This window comes from Puntigrus tetrazona, chromosome 15 (assembly GCF_018831695.1).
Source record: "Puntigrus tetrazona isolate hp1 chromosome 15, ASM1883169v1, whole genome shotgun sequence".
Classification (NCBI taxonomy): Eukaryota; Metazoa; Chordata; class Actinopteri; order Cypriniformes; family Cyprinidae; genus Puntigrus; species Puntigrus tetrazona.
The window spans coordinates 3,964,756-3,980,526 of NC_056713.1; the positions used below are offsets into that span (position 1 = coordinate 3,964,756).

The window sequence follows — 15,771 nt, forward strand, 5'->3', positions numbered from 1 at the left end:
ACCCATATAAGATACCTGCAGTAACACTTTACGGTAAGGGTACATTCGTTACTATAAATGAATGAATGAATTATGCCTTACTTCATGCAGAATTATCTCATGAATTGTCAGGAACTAACATGAGTTCAAAGTCTTTCATGACTTCATGGATAAACTACACATTAAGACATTAATTGAAAAGGGTACATCATAATGACTTTATTAATGATTTATTACACGATTATGTTTTCTTTTTCCTTTTTTTTTACTGTCCACTTTGGATGAATCTACATTAATTCTTTTGAATTTGTGCATAAAAATTGCATTTTGTGCAGGTGTTTTTCAGTAATTATGATCTGACTTATCAAGCATGGATTCTTTATAGTGTCCTGCAGTTAAATGGACAGACCCCAACTTTGGTCAATCACAGCAAATAGCATGGGATTTCTGTTGACATCAAAATCTAGTAGTCATCATTAACTAAGCATTAGCTTCTCACGGTTTCATCAAGCATGACCCCTCAGCTAAAATAACAATGTTCTTACGGAGCTATACAAGAACTTATATTAGGCAGGGACAACTGTTGGATGTTAATTACTGTCTCTTTAAGTAAAATACAAACTTCAAGAGAAATAGCCCCAAAAACTTTGCAGTATTCCCCTGGTGTTACAGGAATGTTAAAATGTGCCAAAAAGTAAAAATAAAACCATTTAAATTAAATAGCTGATCCACCAATATGGTGCCATTCTCAGACGCTTCAGAAAAAGTGATCTGTGTTTATAAAATATTCTTATTGTTCCACATATAGTGTCTATGAGGTGAAAAATTGTGCTTGTGGATGATAAAGACCATGATAAAAAAAAGGGCTGACATTCAGCTAGTCTCTTATTGACATTCATGTTGTCAAATTTAAAAGTGCTGGCTAATGCTAAACATAAATTCCGTAAGATTGTTATTCACGTCAGTGCTAATGATGTTCGACTTCGCCAGTCGGAGATCACTAAAAATAGTATTAAAGAGGTGTGTGAATTTGCAAGCACGATGTCGAACAATGTAATATGCTCTGGTCCCCTCCCTGCTTACCGAGGTAAAGAGATTTAAAGCAGACTGCTAGATCTCAATGGCTGGATGTCTAAGTGGTGCCCGCAAAACAACATAGGCTTTATAGACAATTGGATGAGTTTCTGGGGCAGACCTGACCTGTTGAAAAGAGATCCCTCCTGGGGTGGTGCCGCTCTTCTATCTAGAAATATGGCATATAGTATTAGAGCTCCAACATGACCAACTAGTGCCCAGGTCAGGAAGCAGACAGACTGGCTAAACCGACCGTCTGCTAGCTGCCTCACGTCACAGAAGGCAGTTAATTCTCAACACATAGAGACTCTTTCACCTAGATATCACACTATAGAGACGGTGTCTGTTCCCCAAATTAGAATATGCAGAGAACGTCCAAACCAAATTAAAAGCAATAATTTAATTATTGTCCAACAAATTAAAACTACATATAATTCAAATAAGCAAATGATAAAACTTGGCTCGCTGAATATTAGATCACTTTCCACAAAAGCACAGTGATAAATCCTCTGGCTACTGTATATAGGCCACCAGGGCACAGCACAGATTTCATTAAAGAATTTGCTGAGTTAGTACTGGCCGCAGATAAAGTCTTAATTGTTGGTGATTTTAATATCCATGTTGATACTTCTTCTTTGCCCGTCCTCGGAGGAGGACGTGTTTTCCTCCCCTCTCCCTACCCATGACCTTGCCTGCATGTGCTTCTTAGTCTCGTCTTGCGTCAACTTTTCTCCACTTGAGAGACTCTCTCTGCTCTGCTCTCCAGCTAAAAACATGGATTTGATCAACTGGTCTCTCAACGCAATTGACACCATCTTCTCGAAGAGAAGCGTGGGTTTGGGGAAACCCAATTGTCCTGCCGGGACAATGGCGGCCGGGTATTAGATGGAGAGAAGTGGCGTCTCGTGTGCTTGACGCCTCTTTCCGTGGAGGATATTGAAGATATCTTTCTTTTCGGAGCTTTGATTACTGGGCTATTGCTGATCGGATTGGGCATAGCCCTGGTATATCGACAAAATGAGAGAACGAGGGCAGCTGTCCACAGCCCCACAAAGCTGCCTGGGAATATTGATGCGGTGGGCAGAGCTGTCGGGACTCCGCACTTTGGATAACATCATGGGGAAGCTCGAGGCTTTGCATTGGAAAATGGATCAATTTGGGGACCAGAATGGACAATAGAGTAGTTCGGGTAAATTTCTTACGACTACTCGCACCAAGCCTAAACAACTTCCATTCTTATCTGGTTTCGACTCCCTCTACCATGCACTGGCCTCGGCCAAGGCCACTGCTGGAAAAACAACTCCCCCGGCAGATCACGGCAGTGAAGACGCTCTCGCACTCCTCACCCCCACCTTTCCGCCTGCCTGGCAGACGGGTCTCGATCAAGCGCTGCATCGACGGCTGCCAGAGAAGGATGGCTGCTCGCCAGTGGAGAACCCCAACAAACCCAGACTTACCTTGTCCTACATGTTGTCAAATTGTCTAAACTATGTGCTTCTATTGCTGAGGTGTTTTTTTCCCGTTACCACACTGTGGTCCCTTAGGAGCACAGTCTGGGTTGGCTTTTTTTCTTGCCTCACCTCTCCTCATGTAATGCTGTACTTCTTTATTTCTGTCATCCCGTCATATCTACCCCCATCTTGTATCTGTATGTGGATGGGATGATGGCCAAAGCATCTCGCTACACGTCGTACTACGTATGTCTGTGTATGTGACAAATAAGCGTGATTTGATTTGATTGATTTGATTTGATTGATAATGAAAAAGATGCATTAGGATCAGCTTTCTTAGACATTCTGAACTCCGTTGGGGTTAGACAACACTGTCACATGGAATGGATGTTAAAGTGGTTGAAGTTCTGCAGCAAAGTGATGACATTTTAGATCACTATCTAGTCTTGTGTGGAGACTTCCACCACAAAAGAAAGCTTTCTAAGTAATCTTCCTGACTTATCCCAATTCCTTAGCACATCCAATACGACACAAAACTTGATGATATAACAGAAACTATGCACTCTCTTTTTTCTAGCACTTTAGATACAGTTGCTCCTTTGCACTTAAAGATGAAAGAAAACAATCTGACTCCATGGTATAATGACAACACACTCACCCTAAAGAGAGCAGCCTGGAAAATGGAGTGCAGGTGGAGAAAAACTAAATTAGAAGTATTTCGTATTGCCTGGCGGGAGAGTATCCTGTCATACAGAAAAGCATTAAAAATTGCAAGATCTGATTATTTTTCCTATAATACCTAGAATATCAAAATCAACTGCGGGTGGCAGATCATTTTCCTATTTAGCACCTAAACTCAGGAACAATCTCCCTAACTCTGTTCGGGAAGCAGACACACTCTGCCAGTTTAAATCTAGATTAAAGACACATCCTTTTAACTTGGCCTACACATAACACACCAACAAAGGATTTTTAGGCTGCATTACTTAGATTTGCTGGAACCGGGAACACTACTCCTAAAATACAATGTACTTGTGACATTGTAAAAAGAATGGCATATGCGCTAATATTAGTCCTGTCTCTTTCTCAATCTGTTTTCACAGATTAGATGGTGGATCAGAACCCAGAGATTATGTTTATCAGAGACCAGAACACCTAGATGCGCCCCCTGGACAGATCACCAGATCCTGATGCACACACACACAAACACACACTAAGTCATTTACTATCTGACACAGCTGCGTTTAAAGGTTTTTTTCTCATTTCTGTATTGATGGGGTTTTGTTACCTTGCCGCTGTCGCCTCTGGCTTGCTTTGTTGGGGACACTTAACTTCTAGTGATTATCGTTGAATTGATTACAGATACCGTCTCTGCATTTAATGACAAATTGGTCACTCTCGTCATTATACATCCCTGTCATTGTATTCTTCTACCTTATACTATACAGTGTTTTGATGCAAACTGTGTTGTTAAAAGCGCTTTATAAATAAAAATGATTGATTGATTATATGCCAATGATTTAACCTTCAAGTAATAGGATAAAAAAAAAAACTTTTCTGGTCTTTGGTTATCAATATTCTGAAATATTGAACCTTTTTTTAAGGGAATACTGTAATAGTTTCAATACATTTCTACATTTAGCCAAATTTATGTATAGCCCAGATGCTCTTAAAAATTCTAGATTAAATGCCACAACAGATATTCGATAGTCATTCTGAATAAAGAATGTAGTATCATCTGATAATTGTGTTATTTTCATCCCTCTGTCAACAATTGTGATGCATCTCATTGGGTTGATTTAATATAAGAGGAAAGAAGCCAACTTGCTAACAAAAAGAGGTATGAAGATAATGATTGTAACGATGACTGAGGAACAAAGATCCATTTGTAGCGTTTTATTAACACTGGTTCGGTGAATCAGGGACATCAATCAATCAGTCAATCATTGTTATTACAATGGGAGAGGAAGAAGTTAAAGCGCCCAAAGAAGAGTGCCCAGTGGGCCTGGCGAGGATTTAACCTCTTGGCTGAATGGATATTGCAGGTTCTTATGATCTGTCCAAACCAAGAAAGAAGGGCTGCGCAGCTCCTTTCAACCACTGGCGCCACTCCTCCAGAGCTGACTGCCAGCAGCTCCCTGTTACCTATGTCATAATTTCACTCTGCAGGGTTCAGACGGTGAGAGAAAAACGCACAGGGGTACACCTTCTCATCTCTAGGGGACCGTTGGGATAGAACCGTGCCTACCCCCAACCTCTAAGGCATCTACCTCAACAATACCAGGCTAAAGGATCAATCACCTATAGCAGTTGGCGAACCCCAAGAACCGCTGCAGTGCCTTCCGAGAGTCAGGGTTTGGCCACTCGGCTAAAGCCCTGACCTTGGCAAGATCAGCTATAATCCCCTCCACTGAAGTAATATGCCCCAAGAATGAAACTGACTTGGCATGGAAGTCAGATTGGGTTCTGGGTTGGCTGTAGGAGGTGCGGTGGTGCCAGTTCCACTAGGGAGTCAAGATTATGAGACAGTTCATGGGTAACAATCTCATCGGCCAGCCCCTCCCGATACCTAGCTCGCAAAGCAGCCTCACTCCAGTCACAGGTGGCCACCAGTGTTCTAAATTGGATGGAATAATCTGTAACTGAGCAACCGTCCTGCCTCAGCCGCATCAGCCGGGAGGCTGCCTCACCCTGAGCAGATCGGTCAAACAACTTAATTATTTCTGCTCGGAACTCCTGGAATGTGGCACAGAAAGGGCACGAGCATCCCACACAGCAGTTGCCCAATCACAAGCCCTCCCTTTACTGGAGGGTGATCACAAATGCCACCTGAAACTCCTCCGTGGCATAGCGGCGGGGCTGGAGTGCTAAGACCAAGGAGCATTGGGACAGGAAGGCCCGACATGAGTTATGATCTCCATCATAGGGCAAGAGCGAGCAAAAAGGAGTAAAACAAAAAATACCAGCTATGCTTGGAGCCTACATAGACAAGGCAGGACAGGACATTACAAGACTGGATACAGGTCACGAGCCATCTGCTAGCCACATCCCGTCACAGGAGGCAGTTAATTCTCAGCATATAGAGACTCTTTCACCTAGATATCACACTATAGAGATTGTGTCTGTTCCCTCAATTAATTAAAACTTAAACAAATTAAACTAACAATTAAAACTAACAAATTCAACGCAACAACAAATAAAAACTATTTATAAAACAAAAAACAAATGATAAAACTTGGCTTGCTGAATATTAGATCCCTTTCTACAAAAGCACTTTATATAAATGATTTGATCAAAGATCAGAACCTAGATTTGCTCTGTCTGACAGAAACCTGGCTAAAATCAGATGATTAAATTACTTAATGAGTCCACCCCCCAAAATTACTACTATAAAAATGAGCCACGTCTAAAAGGTAAAGGGCGAGGTGTTGCTACAATTTATAACAATATCCTCAGTACTTCTTAGAGGGCAAGCTTTAAGTATAACTTATTTGAAGTTTTGGTGCTGAACATAACATTATCTATAGAATCATGTGCTAGTGATAAATCCCATCATGTTCATACTAGCTACTGTATACGGGTCACCAGGGCACAGTATAGATTTCATTAAAGAATTTGCTGATTTTCTAACTGAGTTAGTACTGTCTGCAGATAAAGTCTTAATTGACATTCTGAACTCCATTGGCGTTAGACAACACGTGTCAGGACCTACTCATTGTCGAAATCATACTCTAGATCTAATACTATCACATGGAATAGATGTTAATTTGGTTGAAATCACTATCTAGTCTTGTGTGAACTCTGTATAGCTAAAACTGTAAACTCTGCACCTTATTACAAGTATGGTAGATCCACCACTTCCACCACAAAAGAATGCTTTCTAAGTAATCTCCCTGACTTCTCAATTCCTTAGCACATGCAATACAGCTGTCACGTTCGCGCTTTCGCGAGACGAAGCAAAGGACACACGAAATAAACTTAAGCGGATTTAATTCCAAAATGGCAAAATAAAGATACAAAAGGCAGGTAGGACAAATATCAGGTATGGACATTGACGATCGGACAAACAGAACTGAAAACACAGGACTTAAGTACACCGGGTAAATTGCTAAATTAAATCACACACAGCTGAAGACGATAATACAATTAACACGAACTAAAGGCAGGGCACACAGAGCACGAGACAAAAACAAAAACAAAGAGTCCAGAGACGTGACAACAGCACAAAACCTTCATGATATAACAGAAACTATGCACTCTCTTTTTTTCTAGCACTTTAGATACAGTTGCTCCTTGTTACGTCCACAGCTGTAAGGTTCTGTTGTATTTCCAGTTTTTTCTCTCTGCCTCCCTGTGTGTGTGTGTGTGTGTGTCTCTCTCTCTCTCTCTCTCTCTCTCTCACAGAACCAGTGTCCCCACCTGAAGCTGATAATTAGAGCTCTGTTGCGATTGGGTAATGGGAAAAGAGAGAGAGTACTTAATCTACAGCTATCCTCAAACTAGTGGGTGGTGGCGGCTTGAGGACGTGTGGCGGCGGCTTGAGGACGTGTGGCGGCGGCTTGAGGACGTGTGGCGGCGGCTTGAGGACGTGTGGCGGCGGCTTGAGGACGTGTGGCGGCGGCTTGAGGACGTGTGGCGGCGACTTGAGGACGTGTGGCGGCGACTTGAGGACGTGTGGCGGCGACTTGAGGACGTGTGGCGGCGACTTGAGGACGTGTGGCGGCGGCTTGAGGACGTGTGGCGGCGACTTGAGGACGTGTGGCGGCGACTTGAGGACGTGTGGCGGCTTGAGGACGTGAACCCTTGTTGCCAGTGTGTTTGGTGTACATGTCTCTCAAATGTGTTGAGATTATTGAAGTAGAAATCCTGTGCTGTCACACTGAACACTTCTCTGTTTGAGACCTTGTAAAGTCAGTGTTCTTTTGAGTGATTCTCTTTTGCTTGTTTTGGGTTAAGTAGAAAGGTGGGTGCCATTTTTGTTTGTATTACACTTTTCTAAGTTAATTTAACCTGCTGTCTTTTTTTTTCTTTGCAGTTTTAGATGGATTAAAAGTTAGTTTTTTTTTTTTTTTTTTTGGCCTTGACCACTTCTGAAGTTAAGACCCTTTTTGTTTTGTTGTTTCTTTCTTTGTTGCTATTTTGATTAGATGTAAATTTAAAAACAACCTTCCTTGTTACTACTTGATTGTAGCTGTGTGTGTAATTGTAGCCTTTCCTCTCTGTTTGTGGTTGTTGTTGGGGTTTTTTTATTTTTTTATTTATTTTTATCATAATCTGTTTGATAACACTGTCTGTCCCACCTCCAACCGCTTATTTTCTGTTGCGGTCTTCCCTAGACCATCTTGGGCTATAACATTCCTTACGCTTAAAGATGAAAGAAAACCAATCTGACAATTTCATTAACTACTTTACTTCCAAGATTGATACTATCAGAGATAAAATTGTAGCTATGCAGCAGTCAGCTACAGCATTACATTGGATAGTGAACTAAATCTCCAGAGGAAAAAAATAAATCATTCTCTATTATAGGAGAGGAAGAATTGCACAAATTTGTTAAATCATCTAAATCAGCAATGTGTATGTCAGACCCTATTCCCTCTAAGATATTAAAAATTTGCTTCCAGATGTCTTTGATCCTATTTTGACTTATTAAATCATCGTTTTCTTTAGGATATGTCCCCAAAAACTTCAAACTGGCTGTAGTTAAAAGCCTCTTATTAAGAAACCACATCTTGACCCCAAAGACCAATCTGTAATCTCACTTTTCTGTCAAAGATACTAAAAATGTTAGTGTCCTCACAACTACATTTATTCTTGGAGAAAAATGGTATCTGCAAGGATTTCCAATATATTTTTAAAATGAGCCCAAAAATCTTTTTGATATTTTCATGCAAATTTCCAAAAAAGAAGCCCAAAGTCGCATACCAAATGATGCACGTTTGGCAGGCGAACTTATTGGTTATAATAAGATATAATTTTATTATATATAGGTTAAATACATTACAAATAAAATACTAATATAAAATAGAAATAAAAACAAAGCTGTGTAATCTGTGAGCTTGGTCGTTCGGAGGCATCGTGGCGAGGCTGTCTGGCATCGGAGAAGCGTGTCGCCAAGGTGCAGCTTGAACTTCTGGCTTACTTCTAAGTACAGCCCTCCTTTATAGGCTACAGGTGCAAGTCGACACTTTTTGGGAAAGTCCCATACAGCTAGAGACCTCCCTCTCAAGAAGCTCACTATAAAAAGACAGCCATCTTATCAGTCTGCTCTTCTGCGAAGATCTTTCTAAGATGTCCTCTTCTCTGCGTCAGGAACTCAGTACTCAACGGTAACTTTCCTAGTCTTCAAAGTTCTTACTAATACATATTTTATCTCTGGCTATACTTTAAATGCTACATATGTTGATGTGGCACATCACATGTACTTAAAAAAACTTAATGTGGCACAATGTATTAGACAGTGATATTAAAAGACTAAACTCTGCACAAAATTATATCAAAAGACTGAACTCTACACACACTTTATTAATCAAAACCTTATTAATAGAATAGCAGATAATATAGAAGCAGTTGAGTCCAGAATATGAACACAAGTTTAACTGATTGACAGAACTCATAAAAACATGTTAATGTATTAGCTTTATCCCTATGTGATCTTCTGGTTTTCTTTTATAGGACCTGGGTTGGTCCCACCCTTCATCAGCACTCACACTCTGGACTTGGATGATATTGGAATTTATTTGCCTCCTGCACATAGAGCAGTAGGAGATAAAGGGCAAGTTCAAAGATGTTATAGTTCCACCCACAGCAGTTCTACACAGTTCTCCATAGCTCTGCAGCACTTAATATAACAGTAAACAGTATGGAGTTATAAACAAAACAGACAAAAATAAAACGTAATCTGAAATATACATTTCTTTATGACAAGGTAGTGACAGTTCTATCAGTGTCTATGTTGTATAATAGCTTTCAGGCAGTATCTAACATTTCACATGAAACGATATTTTTAACTTTTGGCGTGGAGCTACAACAAAAACTACTTACCCACAGCAGTTTTCCATAACTCTGCTGCAGACTGTTTAAACTCAATGGGCAATAGCTCCACCAGCGCAACCAATAATAAGCACGATCACATTAACGCAGGATTTACTTAAAGGACTTTCAAACTAATGTTTATAATTACAGAAAATGTATCGTGTTACATCTTCAATTCTTCATTATGCTTGTTATACAAAGATCTGTTATAAGTTTTCTTGGTGGGATGTGGTAAGCATGTTAGCGATTCTGGGTTCTATTCAGTCCTTGTAATTTCCATTTGTTAATGCAAAGCAACTCACAGGTGCTTCTGTAACTCCCTCTTCTGGCCACAAGAGGTCTCTAATACCCTGAGTATTAAACTTTGCCCATTTCACTACATTTCCCATTCACCCCATATCTGACACTGATGAGCTGTTTCCCACTACCTGGACAATTTAAGAAGTCAGACCAGTGAGGCTCTTTGTGAAGTTTTTTGAAGTGTTAATAAAGAATAATTAATAGTGTTAATAAGCGAATTTATTTGCCTCCTGCACATAGAGCAGTAGGAGATAAAGGGCACGTTCAAAGATGTTATAGTTCCACCTACAGAGAATGGCAATCAGAATATATAGGAGAAATGCTTGGTAAGGCCGTAAGACTGGTAATACTTCGCACTGAGCACATGGAGGGCCTATGGTTATAAAGCTCTCAAACAGGAAATGAACCAAGAAAAAGCAGAGGGGATGAGTACAGCTAGTACTCAGGCGAGGGCTCCCTCTGTTGGCTAGGCATTATAGATTGATACTAACAGAGATAAAATAGTAACTATGCAGCCTTCAGCTACAGTATCACATCAGATAGTGCACTATAGATCCCTTGAGGCAAAATTATACTCATTCTCTATTATAAGAGAGGAAGAATTGTACAAACTTATTAAATCATCTAAACTGGCAACACGTATGTTAGACCCTATTCCATCTAAACTATTAAAAGAGCTACTTTCAAGTCATAGATCCTATTTTGACCATTACTAATTCATCACTATCATTAGGATATGTCCCAAAAAACTTCAAATTGGCAGTAGTTAAGCCTCTCAATAACAGACCACATCTTGACCCCAAAGACTTAAAATGGTAAATTATACACCAATCTCAAATCTCCCTTTTCAGTCAAAGATACTAGAAAAAGTAATATTCTCGCATTTAAATTCATTCTTAAAATGGTTTCTGTGAGATTTTCATTCAGACCATACCGTAGTACTGAGACTGCTCTTATTACAAACGACCTGCTTATATCATCTATCGTTATTAGAGCTATTAGATCTTAGGGCAGCGTTCAATACTATTGATCACAACATTCTCTCAAATATATTGGCCCGGTTCTGTCAACACTGTATTGACTCCCATTCAAACAACGGATAGATTTTAAAAACTTGTTAAGTACTTATTAAGCCCTAAATGATTAAGCTCCCCAACACCTGAACAGGTTCTTTTCACATTATTGTCAGCACCCAGATATAATATTCATCGGAGACCAGAACACCTAGATGAGCTCCGTGGACCAATCACCAGAACCAGATGCACATTCACATACAATATGTCCTTTGCACAATCCGACATCACTGTGTTTAAAATTTAACTGGACATTAAGTGCTGGTATCCGGCCAGAGGAGAACTGATCCCAAATGAGATGTCTCCCAGGTTTTCTCCCAGGGTTTTTTTCCATTCTGTAATGGTTGGAGTTTTGGTTCCTTGCCATTGTCACCTCTGGCTTGCTTAGTTGGGGCATTTAATTTCTAGCGATTATCATTGATATCATCACAGAGACCATCTTTCCTATTTTCCTATCTGAAACTGTTCAGTGCTTTGATACAATCTGTATTGTTAAAAGCGTTATATAAATAAAAGTGAATGATTGATTGAATAAAGCTGCAAATGATAACAGACAAGGCACAATAGTGGGGTTTATATGCTAAAGTTGTGTTTGAGAAGTTTGTATTCAGGTATTTATAGTATCAGGTCAGATGTCAGGTCAGTTTTACATGGAGATGAGGAGTCTGATGACTTGGGGGAACTGCCCTGCCAATCTGCAGTCTGACCGTGAGGGTCTGAATGCTTTTGTACCTTCTGCTGGTTGGTAGGAGGTTGAAGAGCTGATGTTGAGGGGTTGGTGAGCGTGATTTCACCAAGTACAAGATGTTCTGGAACAACATTCCAATCAACCAATCGGATTTGAGGGATAGGTTTTCAGCAAATATTGTTTATCCAGCAGTCCTGGATAAACAATAATGAGAGGTGTGTGGGGTTGCATTCAATCATGGTGGCTTTCCAAATGGAGCAGGTGGTCTAAATTTCTGTGCTAGAGGAGAAAGAGACGCTGATGATTTTCAGGGGTCCTCACTATCTGTTGCAAGGTCTTGCAGTCTTGCATTTGTTACTTTTACTGTGTATTTTGGAAGACAATAATTTGCTTTACCACCAGATAGCACAGATCCGTTCACTTTATTACAAAAATAGACTGTGCTTAATTTATATTATATACATCTAACATGCTACAATGCAACAAATTCTTAAAACTCTGTATTGTCTTTATGAAATTATGCAAATTTATGCAATTTGGTGAATAAGTAAAGTAAAAATGCCCACATGACCAAATAATGTGGAATGTGCACACAAACCCAAGTAGCAATGTATAATTATGGTCAAGGGTGGGAGCCCATTGAATTCTGGGACAGCTAAAAAAAGCCACTAAGAGAAAAGGAGCGATACACATTTAGTTTGGGATCTATTTGTGTCATCTAAAATGTTGCCTTTTAGTATAAAATGTGTATGTTCTTATTACATATTACTTGCATTAGTTATTGAATAAATGAATTTTTTACTAAGCATATATCAAGGCTATCGCCTATTACAAACAGTACACTTTATGATATTCAAATATAAACAATAGCACAAATATATAGGAATAATATAGTGATATAAAACAGAAGTTCTTAAGATCATATGCTATTACCATTTTCCAAAATTCTATCTGCAACCGTCTCAATCACTATATTGTTGCTGTTTAGTGGGAATAAAAGTAGTTATTCAATTTGTGTTTGAATATGTATGTGTGAGTTGATATAATAATTTCTTAAAATGCAGAAATTGTTCAGGTTAGGTTACAGTATTTAAAAGGAAAAGTTTATAGGGTACATTTCTAAAACTATGTATATGTGTATATGTATATGTGTATCTGTATGCATATGTGCATATGTACACATCACTACTTTTATTTCTGTATCCTTTATTAATTGTAAAGGATGTTTGCATGGTTTACTTCTGACTTTTTGTCTCTTTTCCTTTGTCTGTATTTGTGCCTCTGATTTTATTTCCCTTAACCAATGTCTCTTTCTCACACTCCCTTTTTTCCATTCCAAGGCCTTTGGAGTTTGTTCAACCAGCATGTCCATGCAGAGGATGTGTGTGTAGACTTGGACTGGCATGTCAAGACAAGACACATGCACTGAGGCAACATATTTTGCGTCGTTTTCCGTCATAAGTGCTCATACCTTGATTGACATTTCATATTCTCAGGACAGCTATTGAACACCCAAAGTAGTCTGCTGTATTTTGCCTGTATTTGATAATATTGTTTGTGGCAGCTGCAACAACATTAGCAATAACACAAGAACAAGTGAAGAGGTAGGAAATCTTTTATAGTATGTGAAGTTTCAAATGTTTGCTGAAAAGATAAATAATGAAGTAGTAAAGTTAGAGAGGCAAGCAAGAGAGAAGAGGAAAAGAGTAAAGATTGTTTTGAATTAATTCAAATTCGAATTCATGATTTTGAGTTTCAATTATTGGCCATATCACATCATAGTGACTTGCAACAATTTGTTCTTGCTTTATTTTATTTTGTGTAAGAATGGTATACTTATTTACTTTAATCTGGGGTCTTAATTTGTTTCCTATAATCTTGTCTCCTAGCTTTATTTGAAAAACACTAAATAAAGAGGGAAAAAATCAGATCCATTTTATAGTTTATTGAAGTTTAGGTGTACAGTCTTTGATACTTTTACATCAGTGTCATTCATCTATCATTTCCTCTGATTTTAGGAATTACTCCTATAAATAGCTTATTCATGATTTAGGAATTACTGACATGAATGGCTTATTCAGCCTTGATTACTATTTGACCAACATGATTATTAATACATATGGTAGAAATGTTTGAGCTCATTTTGAGACTTTTGACTTGGGCTTGGGTATCCCTGGTCTGTTCATTCCTCTTCATTGTGTGTTTTCTTTCCCCATGTGCTCTGTCTCGGTGTGACCTAGTTTCTGTCTCCCATGATTGTATCTTTCTCTTCAGGTGTATGTCATTATCTTTTCTCCTCTTTATAAGTTCCGTTCAGTTCAGTGTGCTTTGTCTGGTATTAATGTTGATTTGTGTTGTGTATGTGTGGTTCTTGCCTTTGTCTCCATCTGTATGGATTATTAAATATGTTAATTAATGAATCTTTGTGTCTTCATTCTACACACCGTGACAGAAAACAGGACTATAAAGAAAAACAAATCCGTGATTTGTTTTCCACTCAGCAATCACAGCCAGGAGAGCCGTTTCCGAATTCCTGACACAGGGGCGGCGCCGTCAATTTTGATATTCTTGGTATTATCAAATGGTCAGAGTTTTGAGAACGCAGCAGACATGGAGGACTATAATGTGATTGCTCAGGTTCTGAGGAGCTAAGCCATTCAAGGATTCACAAATATTAACAAGATTTTAAAATCTATCCAATGTTAAATAGGGAGCCAGTGCAGTGTTGACAGGACAGGGCTAATATTGTCATACTTACTGAACTTCAACTGCTGCGTTTTTTACACCTAGGTTCCTAACTGACGAAGAAGAGTTTACAGAGCAGCCATCAACTGTTAGACACTAGGTCCAATAACTAGCACCTTTTTTCAGGTTTTAGTGTTAAGAAATTACTCATTATCCAGTTTTTTATATATATATATATATATATATATATATATATATATATATATATATATATATATATATATATATATATTGACTATGCATTTTGTTTGTTTCTCAATTTGGTGTGTTTCACCAAACTGAGAAATTAAGGACCTTAGCACTGGCGCTGTACGGGCAGCCCTCATTTAGCCCTTAGGAGGCCCTCACTTTGCCCACACAGGGTCCGCACTGTTAATCTACAAGAATACACTTGGTTTGATTTCCAAGCAAAACCGAGTTCGATTGCATCCCCTCTGCCTTGCAGTGGACTACACATATGACCCTATTGGGTCTGAAAAGCAGTGTCATTAAGTCAGCAACTGTTTACCCCATTACTTAGTTAACAATGGCGCAGAAGAAGGAGACCAAAGGTGACACTTTTATAAAAGCTCATTACGTCAAATGTTTCTAAAATGTTTTTATTAACAGGCAGATTGCCAGCAACAGCCAATTTAAGATGGTTATGAGTTGGTCTTAGTGACTTAGGGGTCCTCTTTACTAGATTTAGGAGCTTGTTGTTGCACTAAAACACCAATTTCCACCTAGTCCTAGACTAAATGTAAATGTGAGCTTTTTTTAACCTAAAGAAAACTTCCACTGACTGAACTTAAAACATGTCAGTGCCTTTGTTTTGTGATGCACATCAGTAATGCTTTATTTTGAAGGCATGTTTATAAAAATTACTTGATTGTTCTAAATGAACTAGCCTAATTCTTTGAAACCGGGCCTGTAAATACTCTTACTGTAATACTGTAAATACTCTTACAGTAACAATTTAGGAGTCCTAAATTTAGGACTGACATGCCAATAATTTTTTAAGATTTTCTCCTAAATCAGCAAGTTAGGAGCAACTTTTAGCCTTAATATGTTTTGTGAATATGGGCCCAGGACTCTTCCTAGATCTAGCCTCTTGGCCAAACTGAACAATAGAAAGAGAAAGGTTTTAGTTAGAGAGGTGATGAAGATACGGATGGCCCCTCTGGTTGAGTTACGAGATTTTATAAACAGATGGGAGAAACTTACAGAAGGTTAAACGTTAACCTGGGCTTGATGACAAAGTCACCAAATTCGAGCTTCTCCTGAGTAAAGGTAAACGAAACCCTGATTAGAATTCATAAAAATACACCCAAATAACTCTCAGACTATGAAAAAAAAGATTCTCTGGTCTGATGAAACTCAATTCCTTGGAAAATTATAAGCACCGCTTATCACCTGCATAATACAAACCCAACAGTAAAGCATGGTG

The 15,771-nt window shown here is 38.9% G+C and overlaps 1 protein-coding gene across 1 annotated transcript in view; it reads left to right on the forward strand.

Annotated features, from left to right (window-relative positions):
* Positions 1-8,784: 8,784 nt before the first annotated feature.
* amotl1 (angiomotin like 1) overlaps positions 8,785-15,771 on the forward strand; it is a 41,898-nt gene continuing 34,911 nt past the window's right edge. The window contains exons 1-2 of the mRNA XM_043259354.1: positions 8,785-8,833; positions 9,180-13,204. The gene's annotated coding sequence lies outside the window, so the exon portion shown is untranslated. The remainder of the gene's footprint in view (positions 8,834-9,179; positions 13,205-15,771) is intronic.